The following is a 21,853-nucleotide window of genomic DNA, read 5'->3' as shown; positions in this document are numbered from 1 at the left end:
AGGGAGTGGAGTCAGCATAAAAATTGCCCCTAAGAAATGTACTGTGGTATCCATTAAGAACGAGGAGTACTGGTGGCATCTTAAAGACTAACAAATTTATTTGAGCATAAGCTTTCGTGGGCTAAAACCCACTTCATCGGATGCATGCAGTGGAAAATACAGGAGGAAGTTATATATACACAGAGAACATGAAAAAATGGGTGTTGCCATAGCAACTCTAATGAGAGTAATCAATTAAGGTGGGCTATTATCAGCAGGAGAAAGAAACCTTTTGTAGTGATGATCAGGATGGCCCATCTTCAACAGTTGACAAGAAGGTGTGAGTAACAGTAGGGGAAAAAAATTAGTCTGGGGCCCACGGACCCCATGCTATTAACCCTGCCAGGGACACTGCATCAGGGACAGCAAAGGCTCTGTAGGCGAGATAAATCCATCCTAACCAAGGCTTGAGCCAAAGCTCACTGAAGTTAATGGGAGGCTTTCTAATGAATTCAGGGGCTTTGGGTCAGCCCCCGTGCTCACTCTTTTGACACTGAAACGTTGGCCAGTAAATCTAGTTCTCCATCACTTGGCTTTCCTGTCTCTTCAGCCCTGTTAAAAGGACTCAGCGTGAGGGTCTAGTCTGCCCAGTAGAAATGGGAACCAGTTAGGACTGAATTGGCAGATAAATGACTGGAGTCTCAAAACTAAAAAGGCTCCAGGCTGTTTTCGTCTCTAATGCATGGCAATGCCATGGTTCACACGGAGCAGACTTCTGTGTGAAGACGAGACACTGCTGTGATTGAGGTGAGAGGAACCACCTTGCCAATCATTTTGGGCGCATTATTCTAAACTCTTATCTAAATTTGCCAGCTTCAAGAGGTGGCATCTAAGCAGGACGCTGTTTGAATTTTCTACGTATGTTTGAGTTTTTCTCTTTCCTAATTCTATTTTTGCTTTATGTTTTGTCCAAGGAAAAAGGAAAGTATTTAAAAGCTCATCTGGAAGGGAAGAAAAAAATGAATATGGTTATTTTCATGTCAGCAGCTTTTTTGCAGTACAACCCATGGCAGATTAGAGGGACCAGAACTCAGTGAATTCTCTGCAGTTGGCAAGAAAGATAAAGACTTGCGGAAACATGAACAACCAGTTCGGAGGGGCAGTTAAACTTTGCAAGTTTAGACAGTGTTGTGTAATGGTGAAAATAGTGGATTGGGAGCCAGGATTCCTGGGTTCTTTTCTGAAGTTGGCCATATTTAACCATATGGCCTGGAGCCAATCACCTAATGGCTCTGTGCCTCAGTTTCCCCATCTGTAAAATGGAGGTAATGAGGCTGACCTGTCGTCTGTGAAGCTTAATTGATTCATATCTGTAAAGTGCCTTGAGAGCCTGAGAATAATGCACCAAGACAAGTCAGTTATTAATATTCGATACAAAGCTTTTATTGTATGTAGTTAGTGGTGTAAACACTGAAGCAAAATCACAATGGTACATAAGAGCGGCCACACTGGGACAGACCAATGGTCCATCTAGCCCAGTATCCTGTCTGCCAACAGTGTCCAGTGCCAGATTCTTCAGAGGGAATTAACCAAACAGGGCAATTTATTGAGTGATCCATCCCCTGTTGTCCACACCCAAACAGAGGCTAAGGTTTGGTGTAAGCCTGCTGCCTGTTAATGTCATTGGGTGACTCCTGGTTCTTGTGTTATGTGAAGGAATAAATAACACTTCCTTCTGCACAGTTGCTGCTTTCCTGCAGAACAAAGGGTAACACAAAGGGCCCAGTTCTGCTCTGAATTGCTCCCTGAGAAATCCCATGGAAATCAATAGTGACTCCAAGGTGAAATCAAGGGGATTGTCAGAAGTTGTCTGGCTCCTTTAAGAGGTAATGGATCCAGCCTCACTCAGTCCTCCCCAGATAGGGTTGTGAACTTTTTAATCACACAAAACTGAACTCCCTTGACCTGCCCCCACCCCTACCCCTTCCCCAAGGCCCCGCCCTTGCCCCAACCCTTCTCTGAGGCCCAACCCCCTACTCACTCCATCCTCACCCCATCACTCATTCTCCCCCACCTTCACTCACTTTCACTGGGCTGGGGCAGGGGCAGGGGGTTGGGGTGCAGGAGAGGGTGTAGGCTCTGGCTGGGGATGAGCGTTTGGGGTGCAGGAGGGACTCAGGGCTGTGGCAGGTGGTTGGGGTGCAGGAGGGGGGTTAGGGCTGGGGTAGGGGATTGGGGTGCAGGATGGGTGTAGGCTCTGGCTGGGGATGAGGGTTTGGGGTGCAGGAGGGGATTCAGGGCTGTGGCAGGTGGTTGGGGTGCAGGAGGGGGTGCAGGCTCCAGAAGGGAGTTCTGACCTGGGGCAGGGGGTTGGGGTGAGGTAGGGGTTCATGGTTCAGGCTCCAGCTGAGTGGCGCTTACCTCAGGTGGCTCCCAGTTGGGCAGCACAGCAGAGCTAAGGCAGGTTCCCTGCCTGCCCTGGCTCTGCACGGCTCACGGAAGCAGCTGGCATGTCCGGCTCCCAGTTGCAGGGGCGGCCAGACGGCTCTGCGTGGTGTGCTCCAGTCAAAAGCAGCTCACAGAGCTTCTCTGATCACCTGTGCACCTAGGAGCCTCAGGGACATGCCAGTCACTTCCAGAAGCCATGTGGAGCCAGGGCAGGCAGGAAGCCTGCCTTTGCCCTGCTGCATTGCTGACCACCCTTTTAGCAACCCAGCCGAAAACCAAATGCCCAGCAACCCTATGTGGATGGAGAAAGATCTGGCACCTACATGGCAGGCAGGTCAAGTGGCTAGATCAGTGATAGCCTAGTGGTAAAAGGAGCCTCTGGAGAACCAAATGGGGAGAGGGTGAGCAGGCAGCTTGAAAGCGGGCTGCTCCTCAGGGAAGGGGACCGCTTGGAGGAGCTGAATGAGGAATGCAGCTGGCCTGAATCGGCAGCCCAGCCTGTGTGTGTGTGGAACACCTGACCTAAGGACGGGAAATCTACCTGAAGATTTGCACAGGCTCAGCAGGGGGATGGTGGGATCTGGGAATCAAGGGGAACAAGGGCTGGATGTGACACACACATGTCTTAGGGCTTCCCTGCACAGCTCTGAGTGTGGACTACAGGGGTGTGAGCCGCAGTGCACACTGCAGTGTTGCTCTGTAACTGCCTTGAGTAGATACTGCTAGTGTGAACTCACAGGTAGCTGCTGTGTGGGAAGGTAGCCCTGTTTCAGGACTCTGTTAACAAGCACTAGCTACCTTTGAGTTTAGAATCGCACACAGGCCTGGAGCAGGCGAGCTAACATTTCAAAATGTGGGTGCCCAAAGTCAGGCACTTCAACACATATTTAGGCAACTAAATAAATACGGCCTGATTTCCAGAGGTGCTGAACAGCTGTAGCTCCCTTAGGTTGACCAAGTTATAAGCATCCCCTTAATCACTGGTAATGTAATAACCATATGATCACTAATACTTCCCCCTCGTTTGTTTTATCTGATAACCACAAAAGGCTTTACTATAATTAATGAAGTTAGTCCCACAGCCCTCCTGATTGCTCAGGAATATTATCCCCATATTTAAGGTGGGGAAACTAAGGCAGAAAGAAGTGGAACATCTTGCCTGACACAAGAAAGGGATGAAATTAACACAGAAAAGTTAGGCTGAAGATCAAGAAAAACATCCTGGCGGTGAAGGATCGATCAGGCTACAAAACAGCGTTCTGGGGAAATGGCAGAATCTGGACAAGATTCTAGTAAAAGAACCGTAGGGCACAGTATTGCGCTGGCTGGGAGATAGGCTGAAGTATCTAATCAGTCTTTCCCACTTGTAACTTCTGTGATTCTGTCACACTTGGTACAGATCTAGGTAATTTTAAGCTCAGCAGTAATAGTGCCCCAGAATCACTAAAGGATTGAGGCTTCTCACTTCTAACTGATTTCTATGGAAGTCAGGAATCTGGATACCTGGGAGGATCTGGGCCAAAACCAATACATGTTAGCCCTGACTTCTGCCTGGATATTGGGAGTTTGAAGAGAACTAATACTCTTTTCTCTTGGTACTTTGTCGTTCAGGGCTCCAGTACTATGTTGACAGGTGGTCTAGACAAACCATCAGTTCGGTCATATAGATTCTCAGGCAAATTCATATCTCACCATCATTCACGAAGGACCATGTTTTCTGTTGCTCCCTCAGTGAGATTGTGTTCCTTGTGGGGTGGAAAGGAGTCACACAGCTAAAATAAAGTGTGACTCTGTACAAAGGTGTTCAAAGCCATGCTGTTTGCTAGTGCCCCCTGCAGCCAGTGGCAGCTCCAGGCATCAGCGCTCCAAGCGCGTGCCTGGGGTAGCAAGCCACGGGGGGCGCCCGGCTGGTCCCTACGAGGGTGGCAGTCAGACAGCCTTCGGTGGCTTGCCTGCGGGAGGTCTGCTGGTCCCGTGGATTCAGTGGCAATTTGGCAGCGGGTATGCCGAAGGTGCAGCACTGGTGGACCTCCCGCAGGCATGCCGCTGAATCTGCGGCACCGGTGGACCTCCCGCAGGCATGCCGCCGAAGGCAGCCTGCCTGCCATGCTTGGGGAGGCAAAAAAGCTAGAGCCACCCCTGCCTGCAGCCTGTGATCCCCACAGATTCTATGTCTATACTTGAATGAGAGCCCACCGAGGTCCTTCTGGGAGCTTGCTATGTGGTTCAGTAGGTAACACTCTGATCTGTCAGGACTAAACCAATACTGAAGGCAGTGTTAGGGGTGGTATGCTGCTGGACGTATTTAGACTGAAACCGAAACCCAAAGTCCTGCCCACTTTTGGCCATCTCACTAAAAGTGTAGGTTTCAGCCCAAGGCCCTGGCCTAATTCCAGCTCAGGATAATAACATTTTGCCAAACTCAACACCCCCTTGTGCTTTCAAATATAATATCACGTACCTAATCTCCTGCAGTGTTAACCATCTGCTGTATCCCATCCCAGAAGGGACCTCATGTCAACGGTGAGTAAAGTCATCCCGATGTACCCCTCATACACACCACAGGAGTTGTGTAAGGTTTAATTAGCTAATGCATGCAAGGTGCTTTCAAATATTCAGGTGGAATGTGCTACAAAAGTGAAAACTCTTGCATTAGTTGTAGCAACCCTTTTCTGCAAAAGTAAGGGAGTGATTTTGAATTCAGCCTGAGCCTTCACAGCAGCAGACACATGACACTTGCTTGGCATTACAGTAAGAATTTCAAATAAGGGTCTTTACGGGACACACCTTCCCATGTAATTCTAGTGAAGCACCACAATCATCTCTCGCAGCATGTCTGTGTGGCTTCACTGTTGTCACTTTAGCAGTTCACATGGGTGCGGGGACAGAACTCAACTTTTGCACCTCAGACCTTTGTCACTTGACAGAGAATCTCTATTGGCCAGGTGGCAGGTTGTGGCAGGTTGTTGGGCCGTTCAGATTCCTGCAGGGATGGGCTACCCAATTCATTACAATATAATATGATTTTGCAATTGTTAGCAGATGGTTGAGAATGTGACTCTGTTAATCTGTTCCTCAGACTGGGACCTCCACTGGTACAAGTATAGCTGAGCACCATGAGGTTTATGTAAATTAGAGGGTTAATCTCTTCTCCAAGTAACATTGACAAACAGAAGAAAAAAAAATACATCACACGATCAAAAGAATCAACTAAAAAGTCAGTTTCTTCATGACCATTTACTCTTATAACTGAGCAGGAGCTGTATAAATAATAGCAACAGCCAGCTGTAAAATGGACCCTTCCACCCAGTTGCATGTTTAAAAATAGCTTGAGTTTAGGACTGGGGCAGCTGTGTTCACAGGAAGTGAAAGTTAAAAGCCAGTTGCAGCCAGAGAGAGCATGAATTAGAGTCACCGCAGGGGGCAGTTTCCGTAATTAAATGACTCAGGACAGACTGGTGGCACACAGGCAAAAAGGGATCCGAAACTTGTTAATAAGTGTGTGTGAAGCTAGTGCTGGTAAAAGAGGCCAGCGTGACAGCCCTGGAGATTGATGTCCTCCGTCTATCCACAGAACAGGACAGCTGGAGCCATGACATTACAGAGTTCTTCCCATCTTACCTTGCCAGTGCATCTCATGCCTAGAGGGACATCCATTAGGGGTGATAGGTAATTTAGACTCCATGACCCATTCAGTCCTTGGCCCCTTTGTTGAGTCTGCCAATTAATGACAAATATGTTGGGATCATGATGAAGACATCAGTCCCCGGGGAACTAGACTTGAGCCCCCCAAAATTAATTTCACACGCTGTATTTCACAGAGCCGCGATCAGATGGTAATAATTTCCAGTCACAAATGATTTGGGCTGGATTTGAACCAACTAGAGACAAAATCCCATTGCAGATTCCACGAGCCGTTCAGTCCCCCATAAACTCTTTACCAGTTTTATTCTAAATAATAAGTTACACTAATGATGATATATCAAGTAAGCATTGAAAGTGTTCTAACAGCATACACATTGGTGGTGCTGAAGGAGAGAGAGCACTGCTGGGCTTGCAGCCCCCAAGCATGGGTTTGCAAGTAGAGACTTCAGGCCTGATTCTCATTTTACTTTGGCAGTGTAAAGGGGCCTGGAAGGAGTGTAAATGTAATTTCTGAAATGGCATTGCTAGACCAGTGGAAAGGGTCCTTGTGTCAACAAGAAGCAGGCCCAACACCTTCCCAGCTCTGCGAGCTTGAGCCAGAATCAGGTAGGTTTGACCCAGCCAAGTGTCTCCTTTGAAATGCTGAGCACACTCAGCTCCCAGTTCAGGCAATGGAAATTGAGGGCATTCAGCACTTCCCAAGATTAGGCCCCGAGAGGAGGTAAATATGGAATCTCACACTGTGACTTTTACAGTCGCTTTTTGCTATCAGAATTCTGTCCAGAGCTGCAATCTCAACAAAATTCCACAGAATAAGTGGCTACAATGTGTTCTGTTCATCCCTGCGTGACTTCTTCTTTTTCATTGTGCCATTTACAAAAAGAAGGATGTGGCAAACTTGGAAAAAGGTAGTTACCTGACAAGCAAATGCTTTTGCAGTTTCCTTTCTATTGATGATTGTAAGTCCCCGTTACTAGGAAGAGCCGCTGGATGCTCCCTTGGTGCAATTTTCACAGAGCGAAATGTCCACTCCCTGACAATAAGCTCCTTTAATGTGTCTCCAGGTGGGTACCCAAAATTGGAAGTCATTTATGAAAATCTTGCCCCTTCATTTTTAACCTGAACATTTAGTTCTAAATAAAAATAAGCCACTTTTTAATGAAATTAAAAGGAAAACTTTTGTATTTGAATGAATAAAAATACATGATCTTTTGAATAGTTTTTAGTCATTTTTCCCTTAACAAAAGCCTATTCTGGGGCTCTAAATTACCTGATTATTATTATTTATTTGCATTACAATAATGCCCAGAATCCCCAGTAAAGTGTGGGTCCCATTACTGGTTTATGGTAGCACTGGATCAGGGCCCTATTGTACTAGGCGCTGTACAAAAGTACAATAAAGGAGAGTCCAAGGCCCGAAAGAGCTCAGTCTTAACGTGGGCCTACTTCTGATTGCCTTTAACTAGCATTATGCCTGGAAATCCGAGCCACTGGACCATTGCAAAACCAGTATGAGTTAAATTTCAAGCCTAGCTCTTTAATTTAAAGTAATCTAAAATTTAGAGAGCCCTAATTTCATGAATCAGAAGGTAGTGCACTTGGTTTATACTGTACCAGTCCCACTCAGAAAACTATGTTTACTCACTTTCCCCCACCTAGGAGCTGATCCTGCAGTCTGAGCCATACGTGAGAACCCCTGCACCTGTGGAGAGCCCCACTGGTTTCCATGGATCTACCCGTGTGGATCAGATTGCAGGACTGGGGTCAAAATTAGGTCTTGATGCTGCAAACATCTAGGCCCAGATTTTGAAGGGATTGCTTGACCGAGTGAAGCAGCACCTGACCCATGAGCGACCCGCCTCCTAGTGGAATTTTCAGTCCTGAGTTAGGTGGCTCTGGAGTGTGCATGCAACAGTTAAGTGCTTAAGAAAGGGATTTTCAGAAACTGGCCAGCTAAGCAGGGAGCTGCCTAAGAGAGCCAGGGGTGAAATACAGAGGAGAGGGGCTTAGATGCCAAAGCAGCTGACCTGATCAGAGGTACAAGGTGGGTGAGGTATTATCTTTTATCAGACGAACTTCTGTTGGTGAGAGCGACGAGCTTTCGAGCTTACCCAGAGCTCTATGGAGCTCAAGAGCGTATCTCTCACCAACAGAAATTGGTCCAATAAAAGATATTCCTCCCCCCACCTTGTCTCTCTAATCTCCTGGAACCGACATGCCTACAACACTGCATGTCTAGACCAGAGGGAGGCAATTCCCGCTGAGGTGCCACAGCTGCAAATCCTTTCCTGGAGTGAGGCACCTAAGACAGGCTAGCTGCTCAGTAGCCCAGGCCCCAGCAGCCAGAACTGTCTCACTCTTTCTAGACAACTTACTCATACTTGCCCTCCATTTCCCTGCACCCCCATGTGTCTTTTGTGCTAGTGCTTTGTTGCCTGTCACCTCTTGGTGGCCTGCCTCTGACTGTCCTGATGCGGGAGCTGGCAGGGAACAGGCGTTAGGTGTGCTCTGACATGCTAGGGGGATCAAGCCCCACTGGTGAGATATGCATCCCCCCAGGGGTTGCTCTAGCTTTTATGCCACTCCAAGTACGGCAAGCAGGCTGCCTTCGGCGGCTTGCCTGCGGGAGGTCCACCGGTCTACCAGCTTCGGCATACCTGCCGCCGAATTGCTGCCGAATCCGCAGGACTGGCGGATCTCCCACAGGCAAGCCACTGAAGGCTGCCTATCTGCCACCCTCACAGGGACCGGCAGGGTGCCCCTCATGGCTTGCTGCCCCAGACATCCACATGGAGCGCTGGTGCCTGGAGCCGCCGCTGCATCCCCCACCTTGGCTTTGAGGTCTCTGAGGTTTCAGCTTGGACTAGGGCTCAAGCTGTGTGGGATGGCGTCCGCACTTAGCTGGCTGTGACAGCTATAGTGTTGGTCGGGAGCTGACCAGTGGCTTTGAAGATGTCAGTGGTGCCTAAATAATGGACTTAGGCAGGCCCCTAAAGAGGCAGATAGGTGCCTTTCAAGATCTGGGTCTTGTATGTGCTTAAAGAATCAGGCTCTTGGAATGAAATCATGGCAGGAGATGAGGTGAGAGATAATGCTGGTATCTCATGCTAGTGATGAAGAATGTGTTTCAAATGAGCCATTTCAAATCTCACTTATTTTACTGAAATCCCATTCCATTCCAATTGTCTCAGCGTGAGGCCTTCTTGTGCTTTTCTCTGTCTTCCCAATGCAGAAAATTGAAAATAGTGTCATTAAAATAATCATTCTTTTTATTGTTTCAAAATTCAAATACAAATGAAAGTTAAAACATTTTCAAGTAAGAAGACACTTCTAACAAAATGCAGAAAGGTAAAATATTTTACATCTAAAATTGTCAAGATTTAACAATCTTTGTCACAAAATCCATTGAGCCTGGAAGTATCTATAAAAAACAGCATTCCCCAAACCTACACTTGACAAATTAACATGTCCTAACATTCTCAGCAATTCTGTCCTCCCAGATGGAGTAACTTGCAGGATCAGGACATAAACAATCCTGTCAAAACCATATATGAAGTGTACAGACTAGAGGATTGGCGGGTGAATCTCTGGCTTTGCCCCTTGCTAATAAATCACTGCCTTGAGAATTGGTTTGATGTTTCCCTTTGTCAGTTCAGGTGGCCAAGAGAAGCCACTCTCTTTACAGAAAATGTCCTAGTGCATCTTTCTCCACTCTCCTAAATGTTCCCTACTTTTCCCTCCCCTTCAGATTCCCAGATACACTCTTTCTTTATCTAAGATACTAGTGTAATGGGTTCCTGATAAACATCTGAGCACCTCATAATCTTTAACATATTTATCCTCACAACACCCTTATGAGTTAGGAAAGCATCATTATGCCCATTGTACAGATGGGGAACTGAGGCACAAGAGAGGCTGAATGACTTCCCCATGGTCACACAGGAAGACTATGGCACAGCAGAGACTTGAACTTTGATCTCCCAAGTTCTAGGCTAGTGCCCAGACCATGGACCAGCCTCCGCCCCCATGCACTTCCCTCTTCTATCACCCCCAATATCTGTCTCCTCTTCCTGCCCCCCAAGACCACTTACACTGCTCCCTAGTGGCCCCCCTCTGTCCTGCCCCCCATTTTTCCCATTCTTCAGCTCTCATTTCCTTCCCCCTCTTGCTTTCCCTCACATCCTTAGGTGCACCCCTTCCCTCCGCCCTGTGTCCCCCTTGCTACAGCCCAATATCTCGATCCCAGTCTGTCCCCCTCCATCTCTCACATCCTTCCCTTTTCTCTCTCCATCCTGTCCACATATCCTGGCCACTACTTGAAACCCCCCCTGTTCCGCCTCCTCTGTCCCTCGGCCCTCTGCCCCCTCACTCTGACCCCCCATCTTGCCCACTCGAACACCTCCTCTGCTCCGGGTCCCCCACCCTGTCCCTCATGCCCGCACCCTGATCCATCCTTCAGTCCCCCTCGTGCCCTCTGCCCCTTCCCCTTTCGACATCTTGACCCCTACTTCTGCCCACTTGAACACCCCCTTCTGCCTGGTCCCCTCCAGCCTCTGTCCTTGCACCTCACTCTGACCCCCCCTCTGCAAACCTCTCCTGTGCTCTGGGTCCCTCGTGGAAAATTCTCTCCCAATCCCCGCACTCTCAGTCCCCATCCGGCCCTCTGACAACACCTCTGATCCCTCCGCCCACTCTGACCCCCCACCGTCCCCTCTGAACCCTCCCCAATCCCGCCTCTCGTCCCCCCCATCTGCGCCCTCTGACACACCCTCTGCTCCCCTCCGCTCACTCTGACCCCCCCACCCGACCCTCTGAAACCTTTCCCCAATCGCGCCCTCCTCAGTCCCCCCATTTCTCCTGCCCCCTCTGAGCCACCCCCTCTGATTCCCTTCCCCTCACTCTGACCCCCACGCCGTTCCCTCTGGAAACACGTCCACAATCGCCTCTCAGTCCCCCATCCTGCCCCTCTGACACACCCCTCTGATCCCCCTCCCGCCTCTGCCCCCCTTATCCCCCACTCTGACCCCCCCCCTGTCCTCTGAAAACCCCTCTCCACCCTCTCGGTCCCCCCTCCTGCCCCCCCAGCTCTTCCCGCCCCCGCCGGAGCAGCGGCCGCGCATGCGCGCTGGCCGCTCCCGGGCCACTCCAATAACAAACTGTGCTGAGGAGAGTTAAAGAGCCGCAAAGGAGGGGGGCGGTGAGTGGGGCGCCGTGTGCGGGGGGGTCCCAGCCCCACTCCCCCTGGCCTGGAGGGGTCCTGTGCCCCCGCCCCCGGCCCTGGGGGAGGGGTGTGAGGGGCTGCGCCGTGGCCCCCCAAGTTGGGGAACGGAGGCGACACGGGGTTGCCCTATCTCCCCCCCTCAGCCAGTGACTCCGAAATGTCCTGGTCTCTTCCCCACCGCCGGTTAGGAGGGGTCCCAATGAGGTGGGGGGCTGTCTTGTTCCCCGCCTGGCTGGGGCAGGGGGCGGACCCCCCCGGAGCCCTGTGGAAGCGGGGGCTGCCCTTTACCTCTCCCAGGTTGGAGTGAAGGGGTTAGGGGAGTCCCAGTGCAGATACTTCTCCACTCCCCTGGCCGCGGGGGTCTTAGGCTCGATTGGAAGTGACTGCAGTTTGCCATCAGCTCTTTGGAGGGGGGTACAAGGGAATAACAGCCGGGGGGGGGCATAGAGAATATCCTCTTGCTGGGTGGGGGCAGGAGGACCCTCCCTCCTCTCCTGTGTAACTTTTGTGTTTCCTGATCCTGCCCCATTACAGGGTGGATGCCAAGGCAGGAGCAGGAGGTGTGCTCCCTTAGCGTCCACACAGCAAAGCGCCGTCTGTTCAGTACCTGCCTGTGCCTCCCAGCATGCTCTGGTGCTTTGCCTCAGTTCCCTTCCCTCTCCACTCACGCTGTCCCTACCTTCACTTCATGTCTGGCTGACAGAGGACCCTGTTCATCCGATACCGGGGGATCTAGTGAGAAGATGCTATTTCTGACTGAGAGGGGCTGACACACACAATTTTTCCTTGTGACTATCCCTTTGCTGATTGATGGAGAGAGAGGGACTGATATACCATAGTATCAGGGATCTTCTGACAAGAGTCCCCCCTATACTCTGGGGGGAAAGTCTTCTAATCTCTCTCAGCTGGAAGTCGGGTGTATGAGATTAAAAATTCACTTTGATGTTATTTTAACACTGCCAATTGGATGGTTGAAAGCATATTTTAAAATATAGTGAAGCATTTACTATACAGTCTGTCTCTTTTTATACTCTTGAAATCCCTGGACAGAAATACCTACAGAGCCAAGTGGAACTTAGTTTATTCTATTGATTGCATTGTTGCTAGCACAGCTCATTATTAATATTATTTATTATGAGGCGATAGTTGTCGTTGCTACTGTTGCCACAAACATTATGTATTTTTAAGATAACTTCGTTTGTACAGAACCCAGTATGTAAAACAATCTGAAAAAACTTTACAAAGTTAAATAATAACAGAGATTTTAGAGATTTAGGTAAGACAAAAAAAAGTTTTCACTTGAGATGGAGATTTGATGTGTGGGAGAAATGTTATAAGGTTCTTCTAGAAGCAGAATCTTCCGAGGAAAAGGGTTTTTTTGAACCAGCAATATCTTGATTTTATTAAAGGAATGGATGCTAGTGGCAGATGAGTGGAGGGATATATTTAATACTTCGGAAATATTGATTATAGCTCTTGATGAGGATCATCCTAGTATAGGGATAAGTATTTTTATAGGACAATCGTTGTGATGTTTGGTACTGAGAGGAATGGGATTACATTTTTAATCTGCAAATGTTTAGTGTAATTTGTTCAACCACTGACAGGACTAGCAAAAAAAAATTAAATTTGATATTTAGTTAGGATTAAGGGATAAAGAGCTCTGAACTTTTGTGCTGAATTGCACAAGATCTCTTCTCTACAACCAGCTTCCTGAGTGTCTTAATATGTAGTAAGACAGAAGTATAAAGGGGGACAAAACTTGTGCTTGATATTGCAAACACTACTGTGTCTGATGTTTGCTACTGTGAATAGTCTCATTAATGGCCCACTTGTGCCCACTATAACACCGTGGGTCCAATTTTGACATAACATTGACCGTACCTTTCTCTGCAGGTATACCCATTAAAATTGAATAATCATGGAATAAGATATAATTCAGCATGAGTACTGATATCAGAACTGAGCTCTATTCTATGTTTAAAGTTGCTTAATAGAATTCCAATTTATATATTTGACAGACTGTGCAAATTGATTCCCCATTTGTTTTAGTCAGAATTAATTTATTTTGCTTTCTTATATTATTTTTAGTTCCATCACAAGTAAATGGCAATGATGAATTTTAATGTGATGAATGTGACAGAGGTGTGCTTTGCAGTCCGTTACTGTCTCGGCCAAACTTCTCATGACCTCAGGCTATATCTTTATTGCCTCAAGCATGGTATTTAACGGTCTATACTAATATGTAAACGATAGCACATTTTTTGGTTTACTTGATTCCTTAGGAGATGGTAGGACTCTTAGACTGTAGGCATATTATTGCAATAGACATTTTGTATCAAGAGTCTAGATTTCTAATGCTTGCTATTGTTTTTTGTTGTGGTCTGAGTTCCCCCATTGTCTTCCTTCTGTCACACAACAAAGCTTTTCATCTGAACATCCTGAGGCTAGACAAGGTGTTGATCTTTAGGGAATGACTAATGAATTTAAGGCCAAATCCTGATCAGTAAAGCAGAGCCTATGTAAACAGATAGCTTGACTGAGAGATGGAATCTGTTTGTCACTGGAGTGTAAGACCTGCCACTTGTTGCACATCCCTTGTGGGGGATGGGTTTACACTAGCGGATCTGCAATAAATACAGATTCACTCAACCCACCTTTATCTCCACCACCACCAAATTCCAGTGCATCTTGCCTTTGACTGCCCCACCTATAATCTCCACCAGCTCATTGTGGATGTGCAGGGTTTTCTCTGCCTTTGGTAGGGTGACCAGATAGCAAGTATGTAAAATTGGGATGGGGGTGGGGGGTAATAGGCACCTAAATAAGAAATAGCAGGACTGTCCCTATAAAATCGGGACATCTGAGCACCCTAGCCTTCGGGGACCTGCAAGTCTAAGGCCACGTCTACACTACGGGATAATATCGAATTAGCTAAAATCAGTTTTATAAAACTGATATTACAAAGTCGATTGTGCGCGTCCGCACTAGGCACATTAATTCGATGGTGTGCGTCCATGGTCCAAGGCTAGCGTCGATTTCTGGAGCGGTGCACTGTGGATAGCTGTTCCGTAGCTATCCCATAGTTCCCTCAGTCTCCCCCGCCCCTTGGAATTCCGGGTTGAGAGCCCAGCACCTGATGGGGCAAAAATCATTATCGCGGGTGGTTCTGGGTAACAGCTCACCCCTCCCTTTGTGAAAGCAGCAGACAACCATTCGGCGCCTTTTTTTCGCTGGTGAACTGAGCAAACGCCATAAGCACAGCAATCATGGACCCTGTGAGATCAGTACCCAACGGGCGTTGTTAAACACCTCGCGCATTCTCCGTGCTGTCATGGTGAACCATGAATCAAAGGAGGAGAGGGAAGGCAGCACGCAGCGCACGGACGAGAGCGATGACGACATGGACACTGTAACTTCTCCCTAACCGGGCCCTGCATTTTGGAGCTACTGCTGGTAAATGGGGCAGGTTCTACCCATTGAACGCCGATTTTTGGGCGGCGGGAAACAAGCACAGAACTGGTGGGACCGCATAGTTTTGCAGGTGTGGGAACGATTTCGCAAAAAGTTGGCTTGGCAAAACTTCGCAGATGCTAAGAGCACTTCTTGAACTTTGTAACTTGCTTTCCCCTGGCCTAAACGCCAATATAATGAGAGCAGCCCCTCACAGTGGAGGAAGCGAGTGGGCAATAGCCTCTGGAAGCTTGCAACCAACAGCACCGGTCAGTCGGAATCAATTTGGAGTGGGAAAATCTACTGTGGGGTTGCTGTGATGCAAGTAGCCAAAGCATCGTTAAGCTCTGCTAACGAGGTTGTGAACCTCTGGAAACGTGCAGGTCATAAGTGGATGGCTTTACTGAATGGGATTCCCTAACTGGGGGGGGGCCATAGATGGAACCCATTATCCCTATCTTGGCCCCGAGCACCCAGGGCACCTAAGTACGTAACCTCGCAAGGGGTACTTTTCAAATGGTGCTCAAGCACCTGTGGATCACAGGGACGTTTCACCAACATCGCACGGGGAATGGCCAGGAAGGGTTCATGACGTCTCGCGCTTTCAGAAGCACAACTGCTGTTTAAACGGACTGCAGCAAGGGAATTATCTTCCCAGACCAGAAAATAGAAGTTTTGGCGATGTTGAGATGCCTGTCCGTTATCCGGGTGACCCAGCCTAACCCCTTGAATGCCATGGCTCATGGAAGCCATACACAGGCAGCCTGGACAAGTGGTCAGCCTGTAGTTAAACAGCTCACCTGAGCAAGTGCAAGGATGGTGGTAGAATGTGCATTGGCTGTTTTAAAAGGGCTGCTGGCAAACATTACGTACTCGCTCAGACATCAGCGCAACACCAATGTCCCCGTTTGTTATTGCGCTTGCTTGTGTGCTCCAACAATCTCTGTGACATAAGGGGGGAGACCTTTATGGCGGGGTGGGAGGCTGAGGCAAATCACCTGGCCGCTGACTACGAACAGCCAGAACACCGGGGCGATTGAAGCACAGCCAGAGAGCGTGCGCATCAGAGAAGCCTTGAAAACGAGTTTCAGGCAGATCGGGCCATGGGGGTGGGGGGTTTTTAACGGTGGTGGACTGCTGTGTTTTGTTTCCCTTGGAGAACCTCTCATCATTCTATTCCCGCATTCTCTCGGTCTCGCTCTGGGGCCTGACTCAACATACTCCCTAGCCAACGAATCCTAACTCATTGCTACAGCTTCTGGAACGGAAATCCTCCTAGCTGACTTTACACATCTGTGCTGTAGGTCTCTACGCTTAGGGAGCTTCTCCGGGTGTACACCACGACTCCCTGTTCGCACTCACCAAGCGAAAAAGAGGTTGATCCTCTCTATGCAATCCTTACTGTGCACCCTACTACCTGCTGTACTACCCCGCCCCGTGGAATAGAACCTTCCATCTCGTTGACTCATTCCTGGTAAGCACCCACCTTCCCCTTTAACTTACAGCTTGCTGAAGGATAAGTCAGCATCGTTTAAAACAATTTATTCCTTTATTAAAGTCATTTAGTATGTTTAAAAACATGTATTGTCCTTTCTTAAAAGTCATTCCTGTAAGCAACCCCACCCTCACACCCCTTTGGTGTATTTTATTAAAAGTAATGATAAAAGAAGGCAGAGAATATCTAGTATCCTGCATGCTGTGGTTTGGGAGGAAGGATGGAGGGAAGGAAAAGGCCATTAAGCACATTTTAACGTAATGACAGCCTTTTGGTTGGACTGTCCATTGGGGGTGGAGTGGGCGGTGCAGAAAGCCTTCCCGCACGGCGATCTAACATGTCTGGGTGAGGAAGATATGGACATTGTGAGTACTGAGGGTGGTTTAGCATGCTGCAGTGCACTCTGTAACCCCGCTTCTCTTCCTGAAGATCACCATGGCTGAGGATATCAGTTTGATCACGCAGCGCAGCGTCACAGCGTTGCATCACCCAACCGCTGACTTCCTGCCTACTACCTCGATCCGTTCCTGGCCGCCACCTCTCAGCTCGAGCTTGCTCCCTGACTCCTCCCGTTCACTACATGCTTTCTGGATTTGCTGACACATCTCCTCCATATCTGATGAGCTCTGTCATTGCTGGTTACTTTGCCATGATTTCTGAGAAACAACTTCATCTTGAGTTCTCTTCTCCTCCGCCTTATAGCTGAGCTAGCCTTCCGGGATGCGGTACGGGAGGCAGCCGCGGACAAGCTGGTGCAGCTGCGGGGGGAGGGAAAAGCACGGAGAGAATATAGGTAAAAATACATTTTACAGAACAATGCTTTAACTTCTTTCACAGTGATACCCTATCACACTTATACATAAGCACATGTGCATTTCCACTACAAGGTCAATTTTGCAATCGTTTAATTACTGAGTGCGCTGTGGCTTACTGGTGTTGCAATCTCACCATCAGACCGCAGGGTCCAGGCATCATAATCAGACTTCCAAGCAGTCCAGTGTAAGCGCTTTTATGGTTGACTTCTCCAGCGTTCATAGCAATCACGTGATCCTGATGATGCTTGTTCCTTGTTAAGAGGAACCGCAGACCCCCAAACCCCCCTTTTCCCTCCTCTCCCCACCGCATGGCTGCTAATGATGTAAGATCCTGGGTATCATCCCGCTCCTTCCCGTCCCCCCCCCCGCAACCACGTGGCTGGTAGTCTGGAGAGAGCTCTGCTCGCCAAATGCAGAAAAGCTCAGGCTATCCTCTCCCCTCCCCCCGCTTGCTACAATGCAAGGAAGGATAAGCCGGCAGGCCCAAGGTAGAACTCACCAATGTTGCCCCCTCTATTAATATCTAAATTCCTGAATTTCAACTGGTTACAATGAATGATATAACTCCTGCTCGAGAATAACACGCAAATGCAGAACGTATGTTTCTTGAATGCCCACAACTCACCAAGGAGCTTACGCACCTGTTGCTTTGTGAAGCTGAGAGATCGATAGCGTTTGCAAAATCATGCATGGCGTGGGAAAGTTGTGCTACAATGAGAACCGGATAGGTCAGCCGTGCCCAGAAATCTTCTGCTAAGCTTTTTGAGTACCTCCAGGGATCGATTCATGGAGATTTCTCTTGGAGGATTTTCCGCTCCATCCCCAGACACTGTTTACAAACTTTCCCTGTAACTGTACTGCTGGCGAACGGCATCACTATAGTGACCCGCTTGGCAAAATCAATCATTAAAACGCCTTGTTGTTAACCCATGTTTGATATTTACAAAGGTACACGCTGCAGCCAAGGGTGCTTCCATGGCTTCACTCGCTGGGCTAGTGCTTGGTGGGCTGGGAGGTAATTCTGGGGTCACAAAAAAGCTCCTGGCTGTGGGGCTAATGGAGTGCTGTGTGCCTCAGCAAGCTCTTCCTCCTCTCTCTTCCCTCCTCATCGTCCCCTCTCCGCAGAACCTCAGCCATGGTTGATATTACAACCCGACCTCTGAATCCACGGCCAAGGGGTCGGGTACTGGTTGCGGCACCCCTAAAATTGCATGCAGCTCAGCATAGAAGCGGCATGTTTTTCGGCCCTGATCCAGACCTTTTGTTTGCTTGTCTGGTTTTCTGGTATGACTGTCTGATGCTCCTTAACTTTTACTCTGCACTGCACTGAGCCCTCGTTGTGGCCTTTCCCATCTAGACTTTGAAATTCTTTCAAATATTTTTTTCAATTTCATCTTGTCGAACGGAGTTTGTTACCACTGAATCCCTCTCCCCATATTAGCGATCAGATCGAGTACCTCTTGTGCGGTCCATGCCTGGTGCCTCTTTTTTGATTCTCAGGAGACTGCATTGTTACCTGTGCTGATCAGAGCTCCACGCTGGCCAACGACAGGGAAATGTGAATTCAAAAGTTCGCGGGGCTTTTCCTGTTTCACCTGGCCAGTGCCCTCGAGTTCTGATTGCTGTCCAGAGCGGTCAGTGGTGCACTGTGGGAACCTCCCGGAGGCCAATAACGTAGATTTCCGTCCAAACTAACATTATTCCGAATTAGTAATATCGATTTTAGGGTACTCCTCTCGTTTTGGAAAGGAGTACAGAAATCGATTTAAAGAGCCCTTTAAATCGATTACAGAGCAGTGTAGTGTGGACGGTGCCTGAGCGTAAAATCGATTTAACGCTGTTTTAAATCGATTTAACGGCCGTAGTGTATACCAGGCCTAAGACCGGGGTGCCAAGATGCAATCTCAGTGCCCAAATAACAGGGAAGAGATTTTTGAGTCCAGTTCAAAAGAAAAACCAGAATTATTTGGAATCTTCATAATTCTGCTGTTGAATAATGAGAGATGAGCTGGGGCTGAAAGATCTGATTATGTTGAGAAGAAAAGTTTGGTGATAATGACTCCGAAATCAACATGGTGTTAATTTCACAGCGTTCAGATTATACTTCTTTAAATATTTTGAAGTAGATTGATAAAATTTCATGTATTTACAACTACGCTCTGTATCTGAAGTATCTGTGCAAACAAGCTTTTCTTTTCTTTTGTACTGTTGACAACGTTAAGATGATTTTTGATGGAGAGATTGGAATATTCCAAGACCCATAAATTGGGTCATTTCTTAACCGCCCATTTAAAATATTTTGATATTTCTATTTTAAACTCAAGGGAAGGGAAAGAGCAACAGTAATATATATGTGCATGAAGTATTTACATATCAGAGTAAGGTGTGCTATTTTGGAGGGAACAGTAGTGCTTCCCTAGTTCAGGTTGAGGATTTTCACTTGAATATAAAATCCCTGTGTTTCACAGTGTAATATATTTAATTTCTAAATTTGACACAATTACTTCTGTGAGGACAGCTGAACTCTTCAGCTCATTTACAAGTAAAATACTTTCTTTCCTAAAATATTTCAAATGATTTTTTTAAAGTTTTGTAAGGCTTTTTTTTTTCCCTTGTGTAGTCTGAATAATGGAGTACAACAGACCTTTCAAAGTATAATATATGCTTATGATGCATAGGGTAATTTCCCTCCAAAACTATTTAAAATATAGTTTTTAAACACATGTAACCATAATTTATTTTACAGCAAGAAATTATTACTTTGGCAATAGCTGAGGTCATTCTTAAGGTGTAATTCATCCAACCACCTTTTTTCTCCCCTTAATTTGTATGTTGCAGTTCTCTTAGTTGAAGTGAGAGTGTGGAGGGAGACGGACTGTACCCAGGTGTTAGGATTTCTCATTGGTAATTACTTGCTCAACCTTACACAAGCAGTTGACCCTAACTGTCGCTGCTGTTAAAAGGTGTGTGCCACATGCCTAAGCTAGATTCCTGTAGTGAGGTTTGTTTAGAACAGTTGAACAGGAGTTGTGCAAGTTGGGTACCCCTCTTTTCAATGGGATTTATTGTGTCTTTCTAAACTTAGACAGTATCTCACTTTAACAGATTATGTGACAGCCACCCCCATATCCCTGTTCTCTGAACTTGCCTCCTCACATTTCCACTGACACCTCCATGTCCTCCTTACACAGTTGCTTTTGCTCCTTTTCCCCATCCTTGCTTCCCATGGTGCCACTTTCTGGTGTTGGTAGGAGCTGGGAGGTGAGTGGGGCTGTGGAAGGAAAGATGTGGGGACTTCTGATATGTACTTCTAGCCTTAACTCCAGCATCATATAACTTTTTTTTAAATCTGGGAATAATAAAGGAGGACTGGTACACTTCTCAGATTAAAAACTAATCCTATCAAACCAGAAACACAGACCAAATCCCATCAAACTGCATTTCCTTATCTTTCAAACAGCACGAGGCCCTCTCTGAATTTGCCAGCACATTCATTTCATTGTATCACATCATTATATTTAAATGAGGTGCAGACTTCCATCTTTTCAGTATGCTGCCTTTGGCTATGAGGGAGCCTGTCAATAAGAACAGCTTCTACAATACCTGGAGAGGGCCTGATGCCACTGACCTTACTTGGTCAAAACTCCCATTGAGTAAAGATGAGAGGTTCGGGGATGGAATGTTATCCAAATCTAAGTCCTTGGGCTATTTGGGATATCACAGATCAATACTATTTGAAGACTGGTTCATAGCTCTTAAAACATTTGTGATTGTGTCCAAGTCCCCAGATACAGTGGGTGTTTGATTTTTGTTTTATAAATTGTGCTTAATATGAGATCCAGAAAACATTAGTACTTGGTGTATTAAGTTGGGCTCTATCTCTTTAGGTAGAAAAGTAAGTTGTATTATATAATATAATCATTCAGATCTGAATAGTGATAACTCTTACAAACTTAAAATAAAGACCTAATATTAGTTTTGCAGGATTGGAGACTGGGTATAGGGGATGTATTTACAAATTTAATCAATAATATTCTGTTGTTATACAAGGTCCTGATTTAGCAAAACTTTTAAGCATGTGAGACATCTGTGAGAAGTCAATAGGACTATTCATATTCTTAAAGTTGTTTATGTGCTTAAACGCTTTGCTGGATTGTGGCCTTGCATAATAGTATATTATCAACTTAATGTGCAGTTTCCAAATTGCAAAACTAATATGTCTTTTTTTAAACTTCTAATGGATGAAGGTGGATGGCAAACACTGTGCTGTGTAATATATAAGAATGTTCATATTCTCTGAAAAAGTGCTTTCCTGGCGTTTTACTTATTTTAATCAGTAAGGTGAAGTGATTAGCGAAGGAGCAGAATCATTTGTAGGAGGATGTCATTTTTGTTGTAACTTTTTCCTGATATAGTAACACTTGAGCTTTTGCAGCTTTCTAGTATATTTAATATGGAGAAGACATTTTGATGTTGTATTGTTTTTGCTGTGTAGGGCTACTTTCCTGGAGCTTGGAATTTTGTTATACCACCCCCAGATTTTACTTTAATTACTTCAGATTTTAGTATTGTTGAGAAGAATCCTAGACAGTTTTACTATATTCTATCATTAACCAGTTTAGTAAATAGCTACCAGATTTTTTAAATTGCATTTTGCAATTTTTGTTAGGCTCAGATTAGATAGAATATGGGTGCTCAGATTAGTTTTGCTAGTGACTTCAAGGTCAGGTGAATTTAATAGACACACATATGCAGACTGGTGATTAAAAATGTTTGTATTGGTTTGTGCTTATTTTG

The 21,853-nt window shown here is 46.8% G+C and overlaps 1 protein-coding gene across 8 annotated transcripts in view; it reads left to right on the top strand.

The window, feature by feature from the left end:
- Window positions 1-21,853, top strand: part of LOC116837910 (lethal(3)malignant brain tumor-like protein 4) — a 103,145-nt gene that overhangs the window by 11,863 nt on the left and 69,429 nt on the right. Inside the window, exon 1 of one of the 8 annotated variants that reach the window (XM_075060949.1) lies at window positions 11,190-11,269. The exons of 6 other annotated variants lie outside the window; for them this stretch is intronic. The gene's annotated coding sequence lies outside the window, so the exon portion shown is untranslated. Of the gene's footprint in view, window positions 1-11,189; window positions 11,270-21,853 lie in introns of those variants that run through there. One more of the 8 variants, XM_032802776.2, reaches the window with a different exon arrangement.

This window comes from Chelonoidis abingdonii, chromosome 25, assembly GCF_003597395.2.
Source record: "Chelonoidis abingdonii isolate Lonesome George chromosome 25, CheloAbing_2.0, whole genome shotgun sequence".
NCBI lineage: Eukaryota > Metazoa > Chordata > Testudines > Testudinidae > Chelonoidis > Chelonoidis abingdonii.
The sequence above is the reverse complement of the archived record's forward strand: the minus strand, read 5'-3'. Positions and strand labels throughout refer to the sequence as shown.